At 36.1% G+C, this 25,698-nt stretch overlaps 1 long non-coding RNA gene across 1 annotated transcript; it reads right to left on the bottom strand.

The window, feature by feature from the left end:
• Positions 1–73: 73 nt before the first annotated feature.
• On the bottom strand, positions 74–22,663 carry LOC127501982 (uncharacterized). Its single transcript, XR_007926749.1, has 5 exons — positions 22,527–22,663; positions 22,330–22,429; positions 6,380–6,464; positions 3,633–3,687; positions 74–1,038 (listed from the first exon to the last, which is right to left on the bottom strand). It is a non-coding gene; the product is annotated as an uncharacterized LOC127501982 (long non-coding RNA).
• Between the last annotated feature and the right edge of the window lie 3,035 nt (positions 22,664–25,698).

A 25,698-nucleotide genomic window follows, 5' to 3' on the forward strand; every position in this document is an offset into this window, starting at 1 on the left:
AACCCAAGTTGGGTTGAAAATGGACAAACCCAGCGACTGTGTTGTTTTAACCCCAAACAACTCAATTGCTGGGTTTGTCCATTTTTAACCCAACTTGGGTTGTTTTTAACCCAGCATTTTTAGTGTATAGTAAGTACTTAATATTACTCAGTACTTAAATGTATAATTACGGTCTTAAGACACCTTAAAATAAAGTGTAACCAAAACATTTTAAAAATATAATTAAAAACGCATTTACACTTTAGTTTACGTTAGACATTCTAAGTAACTTTGCAACTACAGTAACTCACTGTTGAAATACTGGGTTAAAAACAACCCAAGTTGGGTTGAAAATGGACAAACCCAGCGGTTGGGTTAAATGTTTGACCAACGTGCTGCGCAGTTTTATTTACCTCAACTATTGATTAAAAATGACTATATGTCTGGCTTAAAATGAACCCAAAATAGGTTGGAAATTAAAAATCAGACACATAATTACTAGAGGAAACAATAACAATCAAAAGGTGAACATTGATTAATAAGCAGTTTAATAAATGTTTATTGTTTAATTCTTATTCATTAAACTTCCAACATATTTTGGGTTCATTTTAAACAAGCAATACAGTAATTTTTAAACAATAGTTGAGTTAAATAAAACTACCCAGCAGATTGAGTCAAACCGGGTTAAAACAACCCAATCGCTGGGTTAAAACAACCTGGGTTTCGTCCATTTTTAACCCAACTTGGGTTGTTTTTGACCCAGCATTTTTTAGAGAGCGGTTAGTAGAATAAGTTGACATGTATTTGCAAAGTTACTTATAGTCAGTTGAACGTCTGAAGTGGACTATCAGAATAAAGTGTCACACAAACTACCCGTATTTAATGTTGTTTGTTAAACCAAGCATCACTAATGTTGCTCATATGCATTTTAATAAGGACAACACCACTCACATTTCCTTCATATCTAGTTAAAATCCACTGAAATGTCTGGTGAGGTGAACTGTCTCTGGAGCTTTAACATGAGGAAGATGAGCGATCTTAGAGATGGTCGTCTGTCTCCTGGAGCGAGAGAGAGAGAGAGAGAGAGAGAGAGCTGGTAATAGTGTTTGATTGATCCCAATGACTACCATCAGGGACATTTCACTGAAAATATCTGAACTTCTGCATTAAACACTAAAGCACTCAAGCTCATGCGTTCCAGTGATTCATCACGAGTGATCATAGACATGATGTGAAATACACAAAACCCCCTGGTAAAATCACTGTAATGCACAACCTTGAGAATAAATAGTCTTATTTATAGTTATAGTTTATTAGTCTGTTTCCAGATGCATTAATATAGTAAATGTGTGGTTAAAATATCTAATCATCTCTTCGTCTTGAAGGGTCATTTTGAGCGCATGTATGAAAAATATTGTTATAATCAAAGGCAAAACAAGATAAGAACAATATTTATAATCTGGCCTGTTTTTATCGAATTATGTTCAGCAAACTTCACTGTCAAAGTTGCAGCAAGCTCATCTAAGCTGCTTTTTGAATTCAGACTGTCTATTTACACCAAGAGCAAATCACTCGCCTTGTTGGCAGAGGCTATTTACATTAACTCCGCCCACCATCATCTGATTCAGCCAGACAAAATTACAAAAAATAAATAAATAAATAAAAAATTCCAGCTGACATCAGAATTAGTGGCATGATACGGATACCTTAAAAAAAATTATAGACTTTTGCATGCTCATGCGTTACAATTTCCGGTTTATGTACACTATAACCTATTTCTTTTGTGCATCACTGCCATTTTACTATGAAGAAATTAAGTAAATATTCGAAAAGTGGAAATAAAGTGGGTATTTAATAGTGTGAATAAAGTGTTTATCGGGTATGGTTTTAGGGACACGGACAAATAATGTCCCAATAAAGCAGCATCCATTTATAACTCAATATGTTATGCATTCTGTTTTATAATATTTTACAATACACTGAGGTGCAAATAATATCTGTCACTAGTGGCACTAAATAGCATCTAACAACTATTTACACTTTTGTTGCCTTTTAAATTTGAGGTTTAAAGAGCTATTTCTACTTGATTAACCCATAAAAATGTGTTTTGTTGGTATAAATTAATGTATTTAGGTTGATTCAGAGATGACTTTTTAAATCTAGTGCGCAGCCTCGCTGTCTGCTGCCTACTTAGGCGACTAAAAAGGAACGTTCTACAGTCTGAAACTCGTACAAACAGTGAAATGAAACACTCAAGAGACTCGAGTTTGATATTATCATGCTGCTGATCTCTATCCTCCACTGTAGACAATAATCTAATAAGAATAAAAATACACTCACAGTTAAATTTAGGATTTTTAAAATGTATAAATTTGTTGGATGAAATTGGATAGATTTTTTTTCCTTTTTTTTTTTTTACTGAGCTTGTCGTGGTGCATTACTGATAGGTGTCTTACTGATACCTATCCACATACTACACTTTTTTAATGTCTTCTGCTCACCAAAGATGCATTTATTTGATCAAAAATACAGTAAAAATTGTGAAATATTTTTTACAATGTAAAATATCTGTTTTCTATGTGAATATATAGTAAAGTGTAATTTATTCCTCTGAATTTTCAGCATCATTACTCCAGTCTTCAGTGTCACATGATCCTTCAGAAATCATTCTAATATGATGATTTGCTGCTCAAGAAACATTTATGATTATTATCAATGTTGAAAACAGTCATATTTTTGTGGAAACCGTCATAAATTTTAATTTTCAGGATTCTTTGATGAACAGAAATTTATTTGAAATAGAATCTTTTGTAATATTATAAATGTCACTTTTGATCAATTTAATGTCCCTGATGAACTTTTGAATGATCATTCCTGATGGTTTCCACACAAATATGACTCTTTTCGACATTGATAATAATCATAAATGTTTCTTGAGCAGCAAATCATCATATCAGAATGATTTCTGAAGGATCATGTGACACTGAAGACTGGAGTAATGATGCTGAAAATTCAGAGGAATAAATTACACTTTACTATATATTCACATAGAAAACAGATATTTTAAATAGTAAAAATATTTCACAATTTTCAGTTTTTTGATCAAATAAATGCAGTCTTGGTGAGCAGAAGAGACTCTTTCTAAAAAAAACAAAAAACACCTTAATCATTCCAATCTTCCCTGTCCTTAAAATGCTTGGTGTGTTTGACAAAAGAACATCTACAGTGTTTAATCAGAGGAGAGATGTCTTCTCAGAGTTTCCATGATGTTCTTGTCCTTATCAAGCAGGACGACACTCATCTGCGATCTGACAGGATGAAGTCACAGCAGAGTTTGTTTGAGCGACGATCCCGTTCCTGCGCCCCACACACACTCCGGTGATTGTTTAGTCTGCGTTTGAGCGAAGAGCGAGAGAGATTGTTTGGGCCGGAACGAGGCCGGTTTCGGGGGGATGGATGGAAATACGTGAGACTTGAGTGCTTCATGATGGCTTTTGAATGAGCAGTCTCTCTCTCTGAGTGCAGAGCAGCAGGCAATGTGATTATGGCCCACGTGGCGGCCGTCCTCGCTGCTTGATTTAATGTATTCAGTCCTCTTCTTCTTTATCAGCTGTGCGAGTAGCCCTTTAATCTGCGCTGCGTGTTACTCTCACCTGTCTGCTCACTAAGAGGATGCTGCCGTCTGCCATCCACGATCCAGCGCTTTCCCTTCAGAAAAACAACACCACGTATCAATAACAGACATACACAGTAAATGGTGAGTTCTTTATAGACTCTTAAAAAATAAAGGACTTTCCCAGCAATGCCATAAAATTATTTCTCTTAAAAGAACCTATTTTAAAAAAAACAACAACATTCAAAAAATCTAAAGAAATTTTCGGAATGGAAAGATTCCATGTTCTTCACGGAACCATCAATGCTTTTTAAGAGTGTGACTTAATAAAGCGTTCTGCTCCGGTTCTGTCTTCTGATTGGTCAATCCAGTGTTCCAATGGTGATCTAACTATTGGGTCATTATGTGTCAAATCAACAAATTTCGGAAACATCCCCGGCTCAAATTTTTGATTTTGAAGTATATTTACTGAGTAATCCACTATTTTGTAGAGGAGGATCAAAATGACCATTTTCACCTGAGATTTGGAGCCAAATTAGAGGGGTGTAAAAATGACTTTAGAAAGATGGAGCATCATTATTTTATTTTCACACAGAGATTGGTAGATCTATTAGTAAAATCTGTTGACTTTATCAATCTTTGTTTCATTATATGCCAACGTTGACAGCTCAAAAATGGCAGAAAAGCACTTCTTGTGTTTTTTTGCCTCAAGTTTGCACGCCTGTAACTCAAGAAGTATTAAAGATATCTTAATATCCTTTTAGATTCTGGTTCTTAATAAACTTTCCTTTTGAAATCTTCATTTTAAAGGCCCTCGATGTTTCAGTCCCAGAGATCTTAATGTGGCTCCATGAGTAAATTGGTCAATTGTACACATTTTTAGTGGTCAAAAACCAAATGTGGGTCACGTTGAGATCCTCATATCTATTGGACTGAACTATATAGGGCCTTGAAAATGAAGATTTCAAAAGAAAAGTTTATTAAGAATGAGAATCTAGGAGGATATTAAGATATCTTGAATACTTTTAGAGTTACAGGCATATAAACTTGTATACTCTATGCAAATGAGTTGATAGAAAAACATGAGATACATTTCTAGTTTCAACATTATTTGTTCTTCAGATATTCCTCTTTAAAAGAAAAAAATATCAGCTGGATGAAAAGTCACCCACATTTGGATTTTGACCACTGAAAATGTGTACAATTTACTCATGGTGCCACATTTAGATCTCCATATCTCTGGGATTGAAACATCGAGGGCCTTTAAAATGAAGATTTCAAAAGGAAAGTTTATTAAAAACCAGAATCTAAAAGGATATTAAGATATCTTTAATACTTCTTGAGTTACAGGCGTGCAAACTTGAGGCAAAAAATGCAAGAAGTGCTTTTCTGCCATTTTTGAGCTGTCACTGTTGGCATATAATGAAACAAAGATTGATAAAGTCAACAGATTTTACTAATAGATCTACCAATCTCTGTGTAAAAATAAAATAATGATGCTCCATCTTTCTAAAGTCATTTTTACACTCCTCTAATTTGGCTCCAAATCTCAGGTGAAAATGGTCATTTTGACTCTCCTCTACAAAATAGTGGATTACTCAGTAAATACACATCTGTGACATTTAATATTTTGCCTTTCATTACTATTTATGTTTGTCTTTCTTCAGGGAAAATATTAACAAAATCAAAAATTTGAGCCAGGGACCTCTGGTTGAGTTGACACTGAATGACTCGATTAACATTAGTTTACATGACACCACTAAATCTTCTATTTCTTTTCAGCTAAATTATTTAGTAAAAGGACTCTCTGAACTTTCAAAACATAATGCATTTTTCATCTTTGTATGTCCATGTAGAATATCTCCAAGTTCTTTTTGTGTAATTTAATTCAGCACTGACATTTCTGCACAATCACAAGTTCACCAAACTTTCTTTGGGAAAAATCTGTTCTAGCAGCTGGATGACATTTCATGAATTTGCCTAATAATACGTCATTTTAATGAATGTGTGCGCATTTGTTTGTGTATACATAAACACCACAACACCAAATCAGCATATCAGAATGATTTCTGAAGGATCATGTGACACTGAAGACTGGAGTAATGATGCTGAAAATTCAGTGCAAATTTGATGTCTCTTCTGCTCAGCAAGACTGCTTTTATTTGATCAAAAATACAGTAAAAATTGTGAAAAATTTTTACAATTTAAAATATCTGTTTTCTATGTGAATATATAGTAAAGTGTAATTTATTCCTGTGATCAAAGCTGAATTTTCAGCATCATTACTCCAGTCTTCAGTGTCACATGATCCTTCAGAAATCATTCTAATATTCTAACTGTCATACTTTTTATTTTTCAGGATTCTTTGATGAACAGAAAGTTAAAAAAAACAGCATTTATTTGAAATATAAATGTTTTATAACATTATAAATGTCTTTACTGTCACTTTTGATCAATTTAATGCATCTTTGATGAATACAAATATTAATTTCTTTAAAAAAAGTTATATTTTAAATAGTTTCAGAGTAAAGGGAGACTCAATGATGCCATTTGCAATGCTAATGATTTATATGTTATCATTAAAATCTGCATTTCTATGGAGAAAATGAATGGGATTTTTCCTTCCAGTTGTGCTCAGTTATGGATCTGGGTCAGAAGTGAACATAAAGAAACGTTAACTACGTCAACAACCTTTTAATATCTCATAATTGCTATCTTAGTTTAGCTATATCTAGGTTTTGACCCTGTGAATGATAAATGTGTATTAGAAAATGTATAAAGTCTCACAGCCGATAGAAAAGAACTGAAAGGAGCTTCATAAACCGTCTCTCTCTCTCTCTCTCTCTCATGTGAGAGTCGTCCGCTCGAGCTCCTGCAGAAGAGACACAATATGAATTATTATGATAAAAGGTCACCAGATTAAAACAAAATGTCAGCGCTTCGGAGGCCTGCAACACTTTAAGCTCACTTCTGATTCTGTGGCAGGTTTTGCCATTTGACTGATTGTGTGTGTGTGTGTGTGTGTGTGTATGAAAAGAATATATATTGTATTCCACACTGCAGTTCTGGATACTGATTGGTCAAAATAAAAAATGTGTATGACAAAGAAAATTAATATTGATCAATGAAATAATAGCTAGCACATTTTTGCAGTGGGTAATTCCATTGATTTGTCAAACTGTGGTCAGAAGATACCAAAAAAAAGCCTGCAATCTACCTTCAGTTTTTCTACTTCGAAATTTCATGTTTAATTCAGTGCGTTACTTGCCATTTCTTTGTAATTATTTGTGAAATTTACTAGGAATTTCTGAGTGAAAAAGTTTTTTCTTCGGTTTACTAGTTTCAAGTTCTTTGCATTTCAATATAAACTATGAATATGAATATAATATAAATATATGAATATGAATATCAAATACCAAACACCCCAGATGAATTACAATATTAAAATAAATATTTTAAATAAAACTTAAAATAAATAAAATTTTAAATTAATACAATCTAAATTAAATAAATACACTTTAAAATAAATAAAATGTAAAATAAATAAATACAATTTAAAATAAATAAATAAAATTTAAAATAAAAAATAAATAAAATTTAAAATAAATAAATAACATTTTAAATAAATAAATAAAATTTAAAATAAATAAATATATCATAAATAATATTTAAAACAGATAAAATTTAAAATTAAAAAAAAAAAATGTAAACAAATAAATAAAATGTAAAATAAATAACTAAATATACACAATTTAAATTAATAAACATTTAAAATAAATACAATTTAAAATGAATAAACAAAAAAAATATATTATATACAATATATAATATATTGAAACAACCCAGAATTTCTTAGAGTGTATATATAGCCTACTGTATATATACACACACACTATGTTCAAAAATTGGTGATATTTTCTAATGTTTTTTTGTTTCTATGTTTAGAATAAAGTCTTTGATGAACGACTGCATACAGGTTATTCCCGCAAGGGCCGTTAGAGGGAATCTGTTATTTCGATCGTCTCAAAACATGGCAAAAACATGCTCTCGGTGCATTAGGGCAACAGAATCAATCAAACCCCGTCCAGATTCACCCCATGTTCAGGTCAGCAAACCAACAAAACATCTGAGGCTTGAACCAAATGCAGGATTACGTCCTTAAGAAAACAAGGTCTCTCTGTGTGTTCCACCTCCCCGTTTACAGATGCAAAAACTAGGGCAAGTTCTGGACAAAAGCACGGGCTCCGAATAACTCCAGATTGGTTGAAATGAGCTAAACAAATTAAGTGGCAAACGGGGCCAGATGATGTTGTTGTTTTTGGCTGGATTTAAGCTCAGGGATTGTGTTGAGATACTCAGGAGCGCCCTACATTTGCTGAAAGGTTTCTGATCTTGAACGGCTCCTGCGCTAGTCATATGATTACCTTGAGTCACCCCGCGTATCTTCCCATAATAGAGCGTTTAATCGGGTAATGCTTGTGTGATATTACATGCAAGAGCCTCTGAGAGACGGGGCAAGGTCAAGAGCTGTCACTCCTTTACATGTGACGTGATATATATATACCATATATAAAAACTACTGCTGTGGCTCCAGTCCAAATCATAGATGGCGTTTGACGTGAGGATTATTGCCTGATACCTTCTAGTCTAAAATATATGGTGGTGTAGAAACAATTTTCACTCAGAAATTGATAGTAAATTAAATATAGCTGCAAGCAGCAATTATTGGGGTTCAAGCCTTTAAGGCCTTTAAGCACATGCATAAAAAGATGTGTTTTATTTAGCAAACATGTATCGATCATTGATGGAAAAGACCATTTACAGCCAATTCAGACAATTTACAATGGTTTTTAGTGCTTTTTAACAGTTATAGCGCCACCTATGGTCTGATCTATATAAAATTTTGCATGCTTGTTTAGAACCATATGCTGCATGTTCTCACCTATTTTCGTAAAGTTCCGAGTTTTCTTTTAGGATTTATAGGCTTTTGTGAGCACTTGGCCATGCCCCTTTTCTAAATGATCCTGTTATAGCTATGCAAAGGGTAAAGTTGAACTTTTTTTTAAAAAAATTATTAACCTAGAGAGTCCATAGAATTGTACTGCACTGGTTTGGTTTTGATCGGGTAAAAAACCAAAGTTAAACAGGCCCAGCGAGTTTTGTTCCGATCGGCCTCCGTTAACCTTGTCTGATAGCTGCTCAAAATTCATTGGTCGATGACAGTCATGTTTTTTGAGATATGTCAATGTCCTCATAAACAATCATGGCACCTTGGACAAAGACACCACATGCCAATTTTCAAGTCAATCGGACTAACGGTGAAGCCATTTTCATGTTTTTTTTCCTGTTATAGCGCCACCAAGTGGCAAGTTGCTGCGTCCTTTTTCACGCGACCACAGAATGAGCTTTTACATAGCTGTGCTGAGTTTGGTGAAAATATCTCATTTCGTTCACGAGCCATTTTAGCAAAAGTGGCTCCGCCCACTTCAAATGTTTTGGCGGCTCTTAGGGAACGCAAATTTAAATTTCAACTTTTTTTTGATAATTATTGACAATCAGACTCTGGAGAATCTCGCGGCACTGGATTGGTTCCGATCGGGCCAAAAATTTAGGACTAGTTCGCAAAAGTAGGTTTTTCAAAAAATCCAAAATACCTGAAAATTTGTAAAGAAGCTTGTTTCTGCCACTGAATAAAAAATAAAAAGAATCATTTTTACTATTTATCTCAAAATTCTGACTTTTCTTCTTGCCATTCTGACTTTATTTCTCAGAATTCGACTTTATAACTGGACTTTACTATATTAATCACTATTTACAAGAAACTACTACACTGAAAAAAAAAATAGTAACATCTATTTTATTCTAGTCAAAATTATTATTTAACATCACTGAATCAACCTAAATACATTAATTCATACCACAAAAATTAATTTTTATGGGTTAAAGCAAGTATAAATAACTCTTTAAAGCAATAATTATAGTCTTTCTACTTCAAAAATTCACATTTAATTCAATGTGTCACTTGCTGTTTCTTTGAAATCATTTGTGAAACTCCGCAATTTCTACATAAAAATTGTTTCAAAGTAAATCTACACTGTTTTTGAGTGTAAACCTGCTGTCATCTCTCATTAATGTTAATCAAACAATGAAAGACAAAGAGAAAATAACTCGCTTCTCTTGACTGAGTAACTTTTGTAGCTTTAATAAGAATCAGTTTATATTTAATTCATACGGTGAAGAATATGCAGTTTTATTTTTATTTGATTATTCAATATCTGTAGTACTAAACATACTGTACCTAAAAAAATATTTATTTACAGTAAACTTAATTTAATTTGTATGTTTGTTCTATTATATTTGTCCATTTGTTCGTAATTTGCTTCTTTGATCTTATTTTTAATAACAAAAATAATACAACAAAAAATAACTACATTGTGATGTATATTGTTGTCGTGAAATAAGACTTTGGTCATAACGCCCAAGAAAATGTATTATTTTATATGATTTATATATTAAATATATAAGTATTTTCATTTAAAACAGACTTCAATCATCTTTTTATTTACAAGATTTAAAAACAATTTTTTGGAAAATCTTGTCACTATTATTTATGCACCGTAAAAAACTATTTTTCGAAGTTGTAAATAAAACAATTTACAAGAGTTTTTTTTTTTTTTTTTTTGTCAAGAGTTTTCACTATTTCATTCTTTATACTTCAAAATTTCACATTTAATTTCTTTGTAATTATTTGCGAGTGAAAACTGATTCTACATCACATTTTTTCAGTTTACTAGTTTCAAGTGTTTCAAGGTGTTTATGTAATATTTAATGTTACATGCGTGATCTAATGATGTAAACAACATTATCCTGAGCAAATAATTAAAGGAACGTGAAGCCTGAAGGTAATTTGCATCTGTAAAAACAGGCATCAGACAGCTTCGCTTGGCACAAATTCATGCAAAGTTACCAGAGTGTCGAGTGATGAGCTTCCAGGCATGAATAAGAACTTTCTGGAACTATGAATGTGTTCTGTTGTCTGAAAATATATGGTGCTGTTGAATGAGAAACTTCCGGGGGAAAATGAGCTTATAGCATTCTTGCAAATGCATGCATGGTTTGGTCTGCAGGCGTTTCACAGTTGTAATAGTTTGCAAACTGGCTTCAAGTGTGGTGATCTATTATTAAACAATACGATGTGCTAGTGTTATGTGCAACACCTCCACTTCCATGTGTTTATGTGGTTTTCCAGCCAGAGTCGGTTCCTTGTCACCAGATGGTATTATGTAATGCTTCCATCAGGAGGACAAATGACTAAAAGGAATCAAAGAATCTAAGATTTCATTCCGACTAAAAGCATTGGAAATCTTTGCACTGTAGCTTTTACCGAGTCAAAGGTGAAATTCCTCATTTGGTCTGTAATGAGCCGCAGGATGAGCTCATGACACCTGAGAGAAAATGATAGTTAGTGATGGCAGAGAGATGGACAATGATAGAGAGATTTTTATGTTTTTTTTTTTAACATTTTGAAGGAACTTTGAACACTGATCGTTCGCCAGATTTAGTGGTTAGGGTTATTATCATTAAATAAAACAAAACAAAATATATAAAAAACATTACATCAGTTTTACATTACATCAGTTAAAGCACTTATAACATAATAACATGGTTTATAACTTCTGAGCAGTAGGTGGCGCTATGACGAAACTCTGGATGCACCCTCAAGTCATGCCTGTGATGACATGTACCAAGTTTCGTGTCAATACACAAAACTTTTGCAAAGATACAACCGCATATCCATTTTGGCGTGCTCGCAGTCAAATTTGTTGACGCAGTATAAAACAACGATTGGGTCTATCAGAAATCTTTTAATAGATTTTTGTCATGAGTGTCTGTAGATGCTACATACCATATTTCGTACAAGTCGGACAAATTCGAGTTCGAAAAAGTAGGTTTTGAATAAAATTCAATATGGCGGACAATATGGTAGAATATGGCAAATATGGTATCGTACGACTCAGCATAAGCCAACAAATCTAATGATGTAAGTTAAATGAAAATATGTTGAATTTTTCATGTTATAAGCATTTTCATAAATTTCATAAACTTCATTCTTGACCACCAGGGACCTAAATCTTTACGATACGTTCATGCGTTTGTAAATCACACCATTTTATGACAAAATTTAAAATGGCCGACCAAAGAAAATTGGATATCGTTCAACTCAGCATGCCTCAAGGAATCTAAGAAGACCAGTAGGTGGCACTGTGCATGTACCCTCAAGTCATGCCTGTAATGACATATACCAAGTTCGTTGTCAATACATCAAATCATTGTGAAGATACAGCATCAAATCCATTTTTTCATGCTCGCCGTCAAATTCATTGATGCGCTATACGAGAACGGATTGGCCGATCAAAAATCTTTTAATAATTTTTTGCCTGGAGTGTGAGTAGATGCTCCATACCAAATTTCATACAAATTGGAAAAACGCTCTAGTAGGAATTTGAAAAAGTAGGTTTCTCTGAAAATTCAAAATGGCAGAATAATTTTTATGATGGAAATGGCGTCATAGCATAAACATAAGTGAATATTTGAACTGTTGGTGGCGCTAGAGGGTTTGACGTAGAGACTCCAAATTTGCTATGGTAACATTTCAGACTGTCCTCTATCTTTGTGCCACATTTCATAACTTTTTATCATACGGTTCTATGGGCCACTATAGACTCAATAGTGGAAGAAGAATAATCAGAAAACTAACGATTTCAATACATACATTCAAATACATTTAAATACATATATTCATAAATAACTGGGCATTATTTCAAAACTATCAAGAGTAAAACAGAAATAAATAATTTTGATCAAAGATAATTAAGTATTCTATATAGAAAATATAATAAAAGATATTTCATTAATCTCAGTTAACGTATTACATTTGGTAGTTCTAAAAGTATTGAATTAAAATTAAATACAAATTGAAGAACAAGAACAAGATTAAAAAAAATGCTGAAATAAACATTTTTTGCAGCTGTTATGAGAACCAGCATTATCAGTAACCTTTTGCCTCTGGTTGGAGTTCTGTTGCCCAACTGAAATAAGGTCAGAGGTCAAAGATCTCTAGAGCTGTATGATTAAAGTGACACAAAACAGGGTCAATATAGTAATTCGTTTGGCATTCATCAGGGGGCAAACAAACAACACAGATAACAGTAATGCAGGTACTGACTAAAATAGATTGAGCAAGTGTGGACATGTGAACGTTGTTTTATAATCTCTCGAACAGGCCCAAAATCATCATTATTCCATTTGACCTACAAATGCCATTTGTTTATCCACCATTTACCTGCTATAATCCTTTAAAAAAACGCAAAAGATCAGCCAAGGAACCAGCTAAGACCAGCAAATCAGCTTAGGCTGGTTTAAGATGGTTTTATTTCCCCCATGGAAGAGTATTCCTTAGAAACATGCTTTTAACCCTCTGGTGCTCTTTGGTCATTTTTGACCAAATTTTTTTTTATTTTTAGAATTTTTTTCTTGCTATGTGAACACAAAAAAGGTTAACTGGTCCTGAAAAATAGTCACACTTGTACTCCTTGCGGTCAAAAAGGAGCGCATTGGAAATAAATGGGAAACAAATTTTTTTTTGGAAAACATATATTTCATATAAAAATTGAAAATAGTATTTTTGCGCATTTTTTATTACAATAAATGTAAAATTCTATAACATCTTTAAAGTTCATTTTTTTAAACTTTTTTCACTTTAGCAATAATCTGTCTTCTTTAAAAAGAGAAGTCTGTGCTCAAAAGCATTCAAGATTCACTACATGTTTATAAAAAAAATACTGGGCATTTTACACCTTTTTAACAGTTATAGCGCCACCTAAGGCCCGATCTCCATAAATGTTTGAATGCTTCTTTAGAATCGTATGTCGCATGTTTTTGTTTAGGAATTATAGGCTTTTGTGTACACTTGGCCATGCCCGTTTTCTAAATGACCCTATTATAGCCTATTATAGACTAAAGTTAAACATTTTTGATAATTATTGACCTAGAGAGTCCAGAGAATTGTACTGCAGTGGTTTTATTGACGTTGAGTGAAACACTTAGGACTAGTTCGCAAAAGTAGCTTTTTCAAATATTTAACAAACGATTCGATTGACGGTGGTTCTTGAGGCATAGTTGTTCCAAGTAACCGAACACCGTGATTGTTTTACATTGACCTCAGATTGAGCTCATACACGTGTACGAAGTGTGGTGAAAATATCTCATTCCGTTCAATAGTTATACCCATTTTAGTAAAAGTGGCCCCGCCCACTTCGAACATTTTGGCATCCCATCGTGACCGTGAATCGAAATTTAAACTTTTTTTCAGTAACTATTGATATTCAGACTCCAGAGAATATTTTTGCACTGGTTTGATTCCGATCGGATGAAAAATCCAAGGTTCAGTTCACAAAAGTTAAATAATCGCAAATATTTAACAACCGATTCGACTGACGGTAGTAGTTCTTGAGGCATAGTTGTTCAGCAGGAGGAAATCTAACATATGATATGAATATTGTGTGTATGTGTGAAACACTGCATGGTCACAGAGGCCTAAAACTCGTTAGCGCCACACAGTGGCCGATTTCTTTCAAATTTCTTACAGACCTCTAGGACCATGAGTCAAACAGGCCCACCAAGTTTCGTTCCGATCAGCCATCGTTAACCTTGTCTAAGAGGTGCTCAAACTTCATTGGCCGATGGCGGACATGTTTTTCAAGATACGTGAATGTCATCAAACACAACCATGAGACCTTGGACAAAGACACTGCATGCCAATTTTCAAGTCAATCAGACAAACAGTTGCGTAGATATAACCATACAGCACCACCAAGTGGCAGAACTCTGCGATTTTTTTACTTTGACCTCAGATTGAGCTCATACACATGTGTACGAAGTTTGGTGAAAACATCTCATTCCGTTCAATAGTTATAGCCATTTTAGTAAAAGTGGCCCCGCCCACTTTGAACATTTTGGAATCCCGCCATGACCGTGAATCGAAATTTCAACTTTTTTCCCCTGATAATTATTGATACTCAGACTCCAGAGATTGTTTTTGCACTGGTTTGATTCCAATCGGCCGAAAAACCTAGGACTAGTTCACAAAAGTAGTTTTTTCAAAAAAATCAAAAATACTTGAGTCCGCGACTAACGATTTAGGAGTTATGAGGGATTATGTACTTTTGATCATACATAATGCCACAGTTCACTTCCTAACTAACCTGAAAGCAAAAGGTGTAACAATTTAATTTAAATGGTTATCTCTTCCATTTTTTGTAAAAAATGTGTATTTTGACAGAAATTTAATCTTCGTACCGTAAACGCTGGATTTTTTTTTTTTTAAATGCATGTACTTCTTCCGGGTCAAAGCGGACCCAAATGCAATAACAAATGCCTAATGTTACAAAAGAGCAAAATGCTTTTCATTAGAGAAAATTTCCTCCCAAAGAGTGTCCTATTGCTCACAGCGCTGAGAGCCGAAGGCCAAACGAAAGAGAATGAAATGAGCTTCCTTTTTGGGCGAGAGAGACAGAGACTCTGCCCAACAGACACGTAATCCCACTCGGACCACTTTGGTCTGACATCTGCATCCCACGTTGCCATGGCAACCATGTTGCTATGAGATCAATCTATTTGTGCCACCATAGAGCGTCTTTGTTAAAAAGGAGTGTGTGTATGGAAACAGTGCCACACCTCACACTTATCCAACAGACAACACTGTAGTGACAGTCCAGTCCGGCAGACCTCACTGTTTTGTAATAGCCCTTCTGAATTTGCATTTCTATTGCAGATGTTGATTCGCAGGTAAACCGAATGCATGTGTTTGACAATACTGTGATCATCAGGTCTTGAAAAGCTACGCTGCTCCATACATACTGAGTACAAGTGTGTGAAAAGAAAACAGTGCTAGCTACGCAAACTAGAGATGCATTATGAATGACAATTTTTGTAAATGTATATAATGCATTTATGCCTATTTAAATAAAATATGTGAATTATTTTATATATACACTGACGGTCAAAAGTTTGGAATAATTGAGATTTTTTAATGTTTTTGAAAGTTTATTCTGCTCACCAAAGCTGCATTTATTTGATCAAAAATACAGTAAAAATTGTGAAATATTATTCCAGTGTAAAATATCTGTTTTCTATGTGAATATATAGTAAAGTGTAATTTATTCCTCTGAATTTTCAGCATCATTACTCCAGTCTTCAGTGTCACATGATCCTTCAGAAATCATTCTGATATGATGATTTGCTGCTCAATTATTATTGGTAATAATAATTGGATAATAATCAGAAATGTTTATAATCATGTGAAACTCAAGACTGCAGTAATGATGCTGAAAATTCAGCTTTGATCACAGGAATAAATTACACTTTACTATATATTCACATAGAAAACAGCTGATTTACATTGTAATAATATTTCACAATTTTTACTGTATTTTTGATCAAATAAACGCAGCTTTGGTGAGCAGAAGACATTCAAAAACATAAAAAAATTTATAATTCCAAGCATTTGACCAGTAGTGCATAATTGTGTAAAGTTAAAGGAACTTCAGCAAATGCTTACATCATAAATTGCTTAATTTTTTTTTTTCTTTTAATAACGAATCACTGGAATGCATCCCAGAAGTGCATCTTATGTAGTTTTCTGCATCTGAGCTTCTCTCTAAGAATTATTTGGGTGCTGCATTTCTGGTGCAGTGTCCCGCAGACATTCACTAGTTTCTAGTTCCAGCGAATGCAAGCGAGCTCTTTTAGATGAGATATTCTCAGTTATGTAAAGTCCTAGATTTGCACCGTCAGATGTTACTGGGTTTCCCTCTGGGAGCTCTTTAGCATCTATTCAAAGAAACAGCATTCGCCTGTTCCATAAGGAATAAAGCAGCTCGTTTAATGGAAGCGGCATGATGCCCATAATCGAGACTCAAAGCTGGCAGCTCTTCCCATCCCTGTATCTTGCTCTCCTCCCACACGTCCAGAGGTTACTTTGCATAACTGTGACGCACTTCCTGTGGCAGCCGGCCGGGGATCCTGCAGAGGTGGAGAATCCCGGGAGAGTTTATGCTGCGACATGTTGTAGTCGAGTGCGTTCGGGTATCTAACGGCTTTAATGCCCTGAGGAAATCTCCTTATTTCCTCGGCCGACCCCACCGTGACCCCTGCATTTTATTCATTGCCATCCATCTGTAGCAGTGCTGCGTCCTCCGGCCGGCCGTGAGGATTAGCGCCGCCCACCCGCAGGACCTAACGAACTTCCGCCATACGGTCAGCCAGAATGAACCTGACAGGGACCTGATTTTATAAACATTGCGTAATGATCAATGACGCGCTCTTTCGTTTGATGGTCGAACGGTCCGTTGGCCGGTTTGAATAGGTCCGATGTTCAAGGAATATTCAATACACGAGGCCCCTGGTGTCAGGCGTGTCATGGTTGCACGCTAAGCACACCCAGGGCTTTTACTTGGCACAGCTGACAAAATCCTGTGTCCTGACATGACTGCGATGACTCACGAGCATCTTCACTGATGCATCATACAGCGGCTCAAGGGCTGCAACTTTGCATCGACCTTGAAAAAGATGTGATCAAAATTGCTTCTCTTTTTCTGACAAACTGTATTTGAAGCATTCTGTATATTATATATATATATATATATATATATATATTATATTTTCTGATCAAAGATATAATGTAGACTGCCTGTCAAAAGTTTGGAATAATTTAGATTTTTAATATCTTTGGCTCACCAAAGCTGCATTTATTTGATCAAAAATACAGTAAAAACAGTGAAATATTATTCCAATGTAAATCAGCTGTTTTCTATGTGAATATATAGTAAAGTGTAATTTATTCCTGTGATCAAAGCTGAATTTTCAGCATCATTACTCCAGTCTTCAGTGTCACATGATCCTTCAGAAATCATTCTGATATGATGATTTGATGCTTGCAACGCCAAGATCATGAATCATGTGTAAATGTGAATACAACATACTGCCAAAACTGCAGCGAAAAACAAGTATTATTTATTTAAAAATTGATTTGGATTTTAATTTATCCAGAAAATGGCTATATAATTTATCATTTAAACTATTTATAAAAATACTGTATATTTTGCAGTATGTCAGGGTAATATAATTTCCAAAAGTTTTCTTGGACATTTTGTTGTATATTTTATAAATTAATTTAGATTTTTTAATATCCAAAAAGAAAATGTCTATATAATATATAATTTAAAATATTTACATTGATATAAATATATTTTCACAATACGTCAGGGCAATATAATTTCCAAACATTTTCTTGGCCATTTTTTGTAGATTTTATATTTTGTAATATATATATATTTATTTTTGCCACGTGAGATTACTGGGAATAAAATTAAGGAGACACTGCGGAAATCCGGCTCTGTTTTAAGCTATAGTACACTGTGTAGGGAAAGGAGGTTTTCTGAGGTTAACTTCTGTTTTGCCGATAATATCCAGTAATCCAACAGATACGGGGAACAGCGCAGATCGTGATTAGTTCTTCATCCACTTCAAATCAAACTTATTTCTGGCCTTGAGGATCAGTCAGTGGTTTTATGGCGTAATCCAGCTGTGAGCGCGGGAATCACATTTGATCCTGTACTCGCACAGCTCCTCCTGCTAACCTGGACGTCACCCTATAATACCGCAGGCCTCTGAGGCCGTGACCTTAAACGACATCTACACACAAGTTCACTAATATGTCAGATGCTCTCCGCTGGGAAAGATAAAGACTGCCATGTGGTTCACTGCGGCTTTTTGTTAATCATTCCTACAGTGGTGACATTCGCATTATGTAACAAAATTTCAAAGCAAGTGGCACTGACTTTAAAGAAGTACACTCACCACCCCACTTTATTAGGTAGATTTGTCCAGGATCTGGGTAACACAAAAACTACCCAAACACTGGGTTGTTACGTCTGACCCAGGATCTGGGTAACACAAAAACTACCCAAACGCTGGGTTGTTACGTCTGACCCAGGATCAGGGTAACACAAAAACTACCCAAACGCTGGGTTGTTACGTCCGACCCAGGATCTGGGTAACACAAAAACTACCCAAACACTGGGTTGTTACGTCTGACCCAGGATCTGGGTGACACAAAAACTACCCAAACACCGGGTTGTTACATCTGACCCAGGATCTGGGTGACACAAAAACTACCCAAACACCGGGTTGTTACGTCTGACCCAGGATCTGGGTGACACAAAAACTACCCAAACACCGGGTTGTTACGTCTGACCCAATATCTGAGTAACACAAGAACTACCCAAACGCTGGGTTGTTACGTCTGACCCAGGATCTGGGTAACACAAAAACTACCCAAACGCTGGGTTGTTACGTCTGACCCAGGATCTGGGTAACACAAAAACTACCCACCGGGTTGTTACGTCTGACCCAGGATCAGGGTAACACAAAAACTACCCAAACACTGGGTTGTTACGTCTGACCCAATATCTGAGTAACACAAGAACTACCCAAACGCTGGGTTGTTACGTCTGACCCAGGATCTGGGTAACACAAAAACTACCCAAACGCTGGGTTGTTACGTCTGACCCAGGATCTGAGTAACACAAAAACTACCCAAACGCTGGGTTGTTACATCTGACCCAGGATCTGGGTAACACAAAAACTACCCAAACGCTGGGTTGTTACGTCTGACCCAGGATCAGGGTAACACAAAAACTACCCAAACGCTGGGTTGTTACGTCCGACCCAGGATCTGGGTAACACAAAAACTACCCAAACACTGGGTTGTTACGTCTGACCCAGGATCTGGGTGACACAAAAACTACCCAAACACCGGGTTGTTACATCTGACTCAGGATCTGTGTAACACAAAAACTACCCAAACACCGGGTTGTTACATCTGACCCAGGATCTGGGTGACACAAAAACTACCCAAACACCGGGTTGTTACGTCTGACCCAGGATCTGGGTAACACAAAAACTACCCAAACACCGGGTTGTTACGTCTGACCCAGGATCTGGGTAACACAAAAACTACCCACCGGGTTGTTACGTCTGACCCAGGATCAGGGTAACACAAAAACTACCCAAACACTGGGTTGTTACGTCTGACCCAATATCTGAGTAACACAAGAACTACCCAAACGCTGGGTTGTTACGTCTGACCCAGGATCTGGGTAACACAAAAACTACCCAAACGCTGGGTTGTTACGTCTGACCCAGGATCTGAGTAACACAAAAACTACCCAAACGCTGGGTTGTTACGTCTGACCCAGGATCTGGGTAACACAAAAACTACCCAAACGCTGGGTTGTTACGTCTGACCCAGGATCTGTGTAACACAAAAACTACCCAAACACTGGGTTGTTACGTCTGACCCAGGATCTGAGTAACACAAAAACTACCCAAACGCTGGGTTGTTACGTCTGACCCAGGATCTGAGTAACACAAAAACTACCCAAACGCTGGGTTGTTACGTCTGACCCAGGATCTGGGTAACACAAAAACTACCCAAACGCTGGGTTGTTACGTCTGACCCAGGATCTGGGTAACACAAAAACTACCCAAACCCCGGGTTGTTACATCTGACCCAGGATCTGGGTAACACAAAAACTACCCACCGGGTTGTTACGTCTGACCCAGGATCAGGGTAACACAAAAACTACCCAAACACTGGGTTGTAACGTCTGACCCAATATCTGAGTAACACAAGAACTACCCAAACGCTGGGTTGTTACGTCTGACCCAGGATCTGGGTAACACAAAAACTACCCACCGGGTTGTTACGTCTGACCCAGGATCAGGGTAACACAAAAACTACCCAAACACTGGGTTGTTACGTCTGACCCAGGATCTGGGTAACACAAAAACTACCCAAACGCTGGGTTGTTACGTCTGACCCAGGATCTGAGTAACACAAAAACTACCCAAACGCTGGGTTGTTACGTCTGACCCAGGATCTGGGTAACACAAAAACTACCCAAACGCTGGGTTGTTACGTCTGACCCAGGATCTGAGTAACACAAAAACTACCCAAACGCTGGGTTGTTACGTCCGACCCAGGATCTGGGTAACACAAAAACTACCCAAACCCCGGGTTGTTACGTCTGACCCAGGATCTGGGTAACACAAAAACTACCCAAACCCCGGGTTGTTACGTCTGACCCAGGATCTTGGTAACACAAAAACTACCCAAACACCGGGTTGTTACATCTGACCCAGGATCTGGGTAACACAAAAACGACCCAAACGCTGGGTTGTTACGTCTGACCCAGGATCTGAGTAACACAAAAACTACCCAAACGCTGGGTTGTTACGTCTGACCCAGGATCTGGGTAACACAAAAACTACCCAAACGCTGGGTTGTTACGTCTGACCCAGGATCTGAGTAACACAAAAACTACCCAAACGCTGGGTTGTTACGTCCGACCCAGGATCTGGGTAACACAAAAACTACCCAAACCCCGGGTTGTTACGTCTGACCCAGGATCTTGGTAACACAAAAACTACCCAAACACCGGGTTGTTACATCTGACCCAGGATCTGGGTAACACAAAAACGACCCAAACGCTGGGTTGTTATGTCTGACCCAGGATCTGGGTGACACAAAAACAACCAAACACTGGAAAAATAACCCCAAAAATGACCCAGAAGTTTCAACCCAGGATTTAATAATAATTTTTTATTATTATTTTTCAGAGTGTGGAAAAGCTTTGCCTGGTCTGATGAGTCGATTTCTGCTGCTACATTCAGATAAAAGGGTCAGAATTTGGTGTAAACAACATGAAAGCATGGATCCATCCTGCTTTGTATCAGCGGTTCAGGTGGTGTAATGGTGTGTTATATATTTTCTTGACACACTTTGAGCCTCTTATTACCAATTGAGCATCATGTAAACACCACAGCCGACCTGAGTATTGTTGCTGACCATGTCCATCCCTTTATGACCACAGTGTACTCATATTCTGATGGATACTTCCAGCAGGATAACACATGTCACAAAGCTCAAATCATCTCAAAGTGGTTTCTTGAACATGACAGTGAGTTCAGTAAACTCAAATGGCCTCCACAGTCACCAGATCTCAACCCAATAGAGTAGCTTTGGGATGTTACAAATCTGCAGTAACTGTGTGATGATATCATGACAATATGGAGCTTGATGAATCTGTGCCACGAAGAATTAAGGCAGTTCTGAAGGCAAAAGGGGTCCGACCCGGTACTAGCAAGTTGTACCTAATAAAGTGGCCGGTGAGTGTATATAACAAGAGCACAGTTCAATTAAAAAATGGTTAGGTTTCAAAATTTGAAACCAAAATATTGTTTAAAAAGAAGACAAAAGGTCTTGTACACTTCCGAGTGTCAAATTGCCAGAACATATTCATACAGTATGTTAATATGATGAAATCCACCAGTGGTTATTCTGTTAGAGAATCAATAGAGATGTGAAATTAATTCTGAGAAAACCTGTTTGCAGTTGTTGCTTGGTTTGATGTCTAATGCAATGCATTTTAGACATTTTAGGTTTTCCAAATACTTTCTGAGGCCACTGTATATCCTCTAAGCAGAAAGAAAAGCAGTCATGAAAATGAAACAATAACAGCACGAGTGAGTTCCAGTGTGCAAAACACTGAGGGATTTCACCCGAAATAAAGGAAATAAGGGAACAAAACTGAAAGCAGTCATCATTTACTCACCTTTGTGTTGCTTTTATTAAAGTACGTGGGTCAATTCTGAAGAATGTTCATGCAGTTCTTTTCCATTTCAGGACAGTTCATGGAGAGCAAGTCTGTCAAGCTACAGAAAAGACAAAAACGTCACCATACAAGCACATCAAAAGTATCATAAAATAACATATTACATACAATTTATGCACTACAAGTCATAAACATACAATTTATGCACTATATTCCAAGTCTTATAAAGCCACATGATAACTTTGTGTGAGGAACAGACTGAAATGTATTCATCTTCAGGTTTGATTGATGGCAAACACCATTGGTTCTTCCGTGCCCGCATGGAAAACCTCTGAAAAGATAATAAAAGTATATAATATATGGGTTTGAAATGACACGGTGTGTAAATACATGACAAAATTTCCATTTTTGGCTTTACAGTTCCTGGCAGTAGTGGCCAAAAGTGATATTTGTTTTTATCGACCCTACAAGTTCGATTAAACCATGTTTATGAGTATTAGTTCAGGGGGGTGAACACTTATGCAGTTAGTTATACCAAGATTTTTTTTCTCTGATATGCGTCACTTTGGTTTTCAGTGGCATTGCATGGTTGTAATTTTTACATTAAAGGTGCAAGAGTTGTGATATGATTTATCTTTAACAAAAACCAGCCGTAGACTTTTTATAATCACTGTAGATCTAAATATTTGTTTGTGCAAAGAGGTGAAGGTGACACTTTCTGTTGGGATCAGTATCGCACACAGTGCATTGACAAAACATAAGTGCTGTTGTCATTATTTATTTACCTCATCATAAATTTATGAAGTACATCACAAAACACTTGCTAAAAACGAGAGTTGACTTCTGGCTAAATGTGCTGGGCAAAACACCATTGGGATTGTGTGAGACAAACCTCAACAGATTGCAGATTCCCGACTGTGTTATCAAGCGGAGTTGAATGAACACAGAGTTCCCTGGTCTCTTCCCCCCTCCTTCCTCTGGCATTGGCTTTTGCCTTCAAGACAGCTGTTCTGACCTCCCCTGATGATTGGATTACCGAAGAAGAGACGGCAGAAGCTTTAGTGCTTTTCTCATTCCTTAGCTCACCTACTCCTGACCCAGCTTCACCTCATTAAGCCAAATGCCTCACCATTCCCTAACCTCCACCCTTCACGTATTCATCTACGTATTCCCTCCATCGTTCTGCTTGTTTTTCAGGCATCTGCTCTCTTAAAAATAAAGATTCTTCAGCAGTTCAAAGAAATTATTTTATATTTTCCAGTACAAATATCTAAACATTCTTATATCAAGATATATTTACTTGAGAAGCAAAATAATCTTAAGTCTTGTTTTCCATGTGAGTTTGTACTTGAAACATAAAAAATATCTGTCTATTGGGTAAAAACAAAAATTTTCCATTTTAATTAAGTTTATATTTTTTACTCTATAGACAGATATGTTTTCTTGTTTCAAGCATAAACTCAATTAATTTTGATCAGTTTAAGAGTTTATGCTGTCCATTGGGTAAGAAATATACACTTAATTCAAAGGGAAAAATATAAAGATATTAAGTCTTGTTTTCTGAAAATCTTATCAAAATTGAGTTTATGCCTAAAACATGAAAAAAAATCTGATTATTGGGTAATAAATTTAAACTTAAAGGATTAGTTCACTTCAGAATTTACTCACCTCCATGTCATCCAAAATGTTAATGTCTTTCTTTCTTCAGTCGAAAAGAAATTAAGGAAAACATTCCAGGATTTTTCTCCATATAGTGGACTTCAACAGGTTGAAGGCTAAAAAGTATAAATGAAAAATGACAGGTCGTTTCTCTAGATAAGACTCTTATTCCTCGTCTGGGATCATGTAGAGCTCTTTGAAGCTGCACTGAAACTGACATTTGGACCTTCAACCTGTTGGTCCCCATTGAAGTCCACTATATGGAGAAAAATCCTGAAATGTTTTCCTTAATTTCATTTCGGATTAGTTTCCTAATCCTATTCAGAAAGCAAAACTTAAGAAATCAAGTCATTTTGCTTCTCAAGTAAATGTATCTTGATTTAAGAATGTTTAGATAGTTTTACTGGAAAAGAAAAAAATTATTTTTCTCCAGTGAAGAATATTTTTTTTTTAACTTTGAATTGGCTATATGCTTCTTTGGCGGTTAAAGACTTGCATTGACCCAACAACAAACGGCAACATTGTTCACAATTAATCCACCAAATCTGAAAACTAATTACTGAGTAAGAACTAACCACCAACATTGTGCGTTTAATGGAATCATTAAAATCATTAAATCATTAGAATAAACTGTATCTCCACAAGCATAATTGTGGATTCTGCTTTGTTTTTTAGTTTTATGATAAACGGTCAACACACAATTTTCCAATTTTCTACCTTTGCAAACCAGTGTAATTACTTAAATTATGTTTTCCCCCACACTGGTTTATTATTTTGGTGTCATGGATATTCACCTGTTTAATCACAGCAATATAACTGACTCGTTTTACATGTCGGGCAGTGGTAACTATAGTCTTACAAAGCTCTTAATGTTACATTTTAAGTTCCCTAGATCAGTATATTGGGTCGTCCAACAGTGGAAACTGAAGCTCTCTCGGGCTCTTTGCTGGTCTATGTGCTTCATAAATGGTTTTCTAAACAACCACAGTTTGTTTAACCCATTTAAGAGCTTTATAGTTAAGAGTACACCTTCCCTTCTTAAAACCCATAAACCTCCCTCACACAGCCTAACCACACTTGATTGCTTGATACTCATTTCTTTAGTCATCTGTCAAAAGCTAATTTGGCATATAACATGTCATGACCTCCACCAACAAGGACACCAGTGGCGCAATAAATAAATAAGAGACATAAATGAAGTAATTTACAATTGACTCACTGCTGCCAAATTGCCAGCCTTGTTACATCACCTACCTCTCATTAGGCCTTTGCAAAACTTCTGGGAAGTTGCATATTCTGGGAATGGGCATCACAAGTACACTGCAAATGGGAAGTTACAGCATTCTGAGAAAACCACCGACTTCCAAGATTTCCACTGTCTCTTAGATATAGCAATAGACAGCTCTAGAAAATGGTGCAGCCCAAGTGCCAGAAAAACTCTAGGAGACTTTACAGGAATATTCAAATAAAGCAGCACTCTTGAGCAGCAGGTGGACACATAAAGAGCTAAAGGTGCTAATGGAGCGCCTCCTAGTGGAAACTGCAGAATTAGGGCATGTGTTTCTGATGTGTCTTTGATAATTATCAGTTGTTTTGAAAGTCCCTTCAAAGGCCGTTCACTTGATAGCAACTGTGCAAATCTTCGTCAGAGGGTTTCAAGGCCTACAAAATATTTTGTTTGAAACGATAATGCTGCCTTGAACTAGGCAT

This window comes from Ctenopharyngodon idella, chromosome 20 (genome assembly GCF_019924925.1).
Source record: "Ctenopharyngodon idella isolate HZGC_01 chromosome 20, HZGC01, whole genome shotgun sequence".
Taxonomy (NCBI): Eukaryota; Metazoa; Chordata; class Actinopteri; order Cypriniformes; family Xenocyprididae; genus Ctenopharyngodon; species Ctenopharyngodon idella.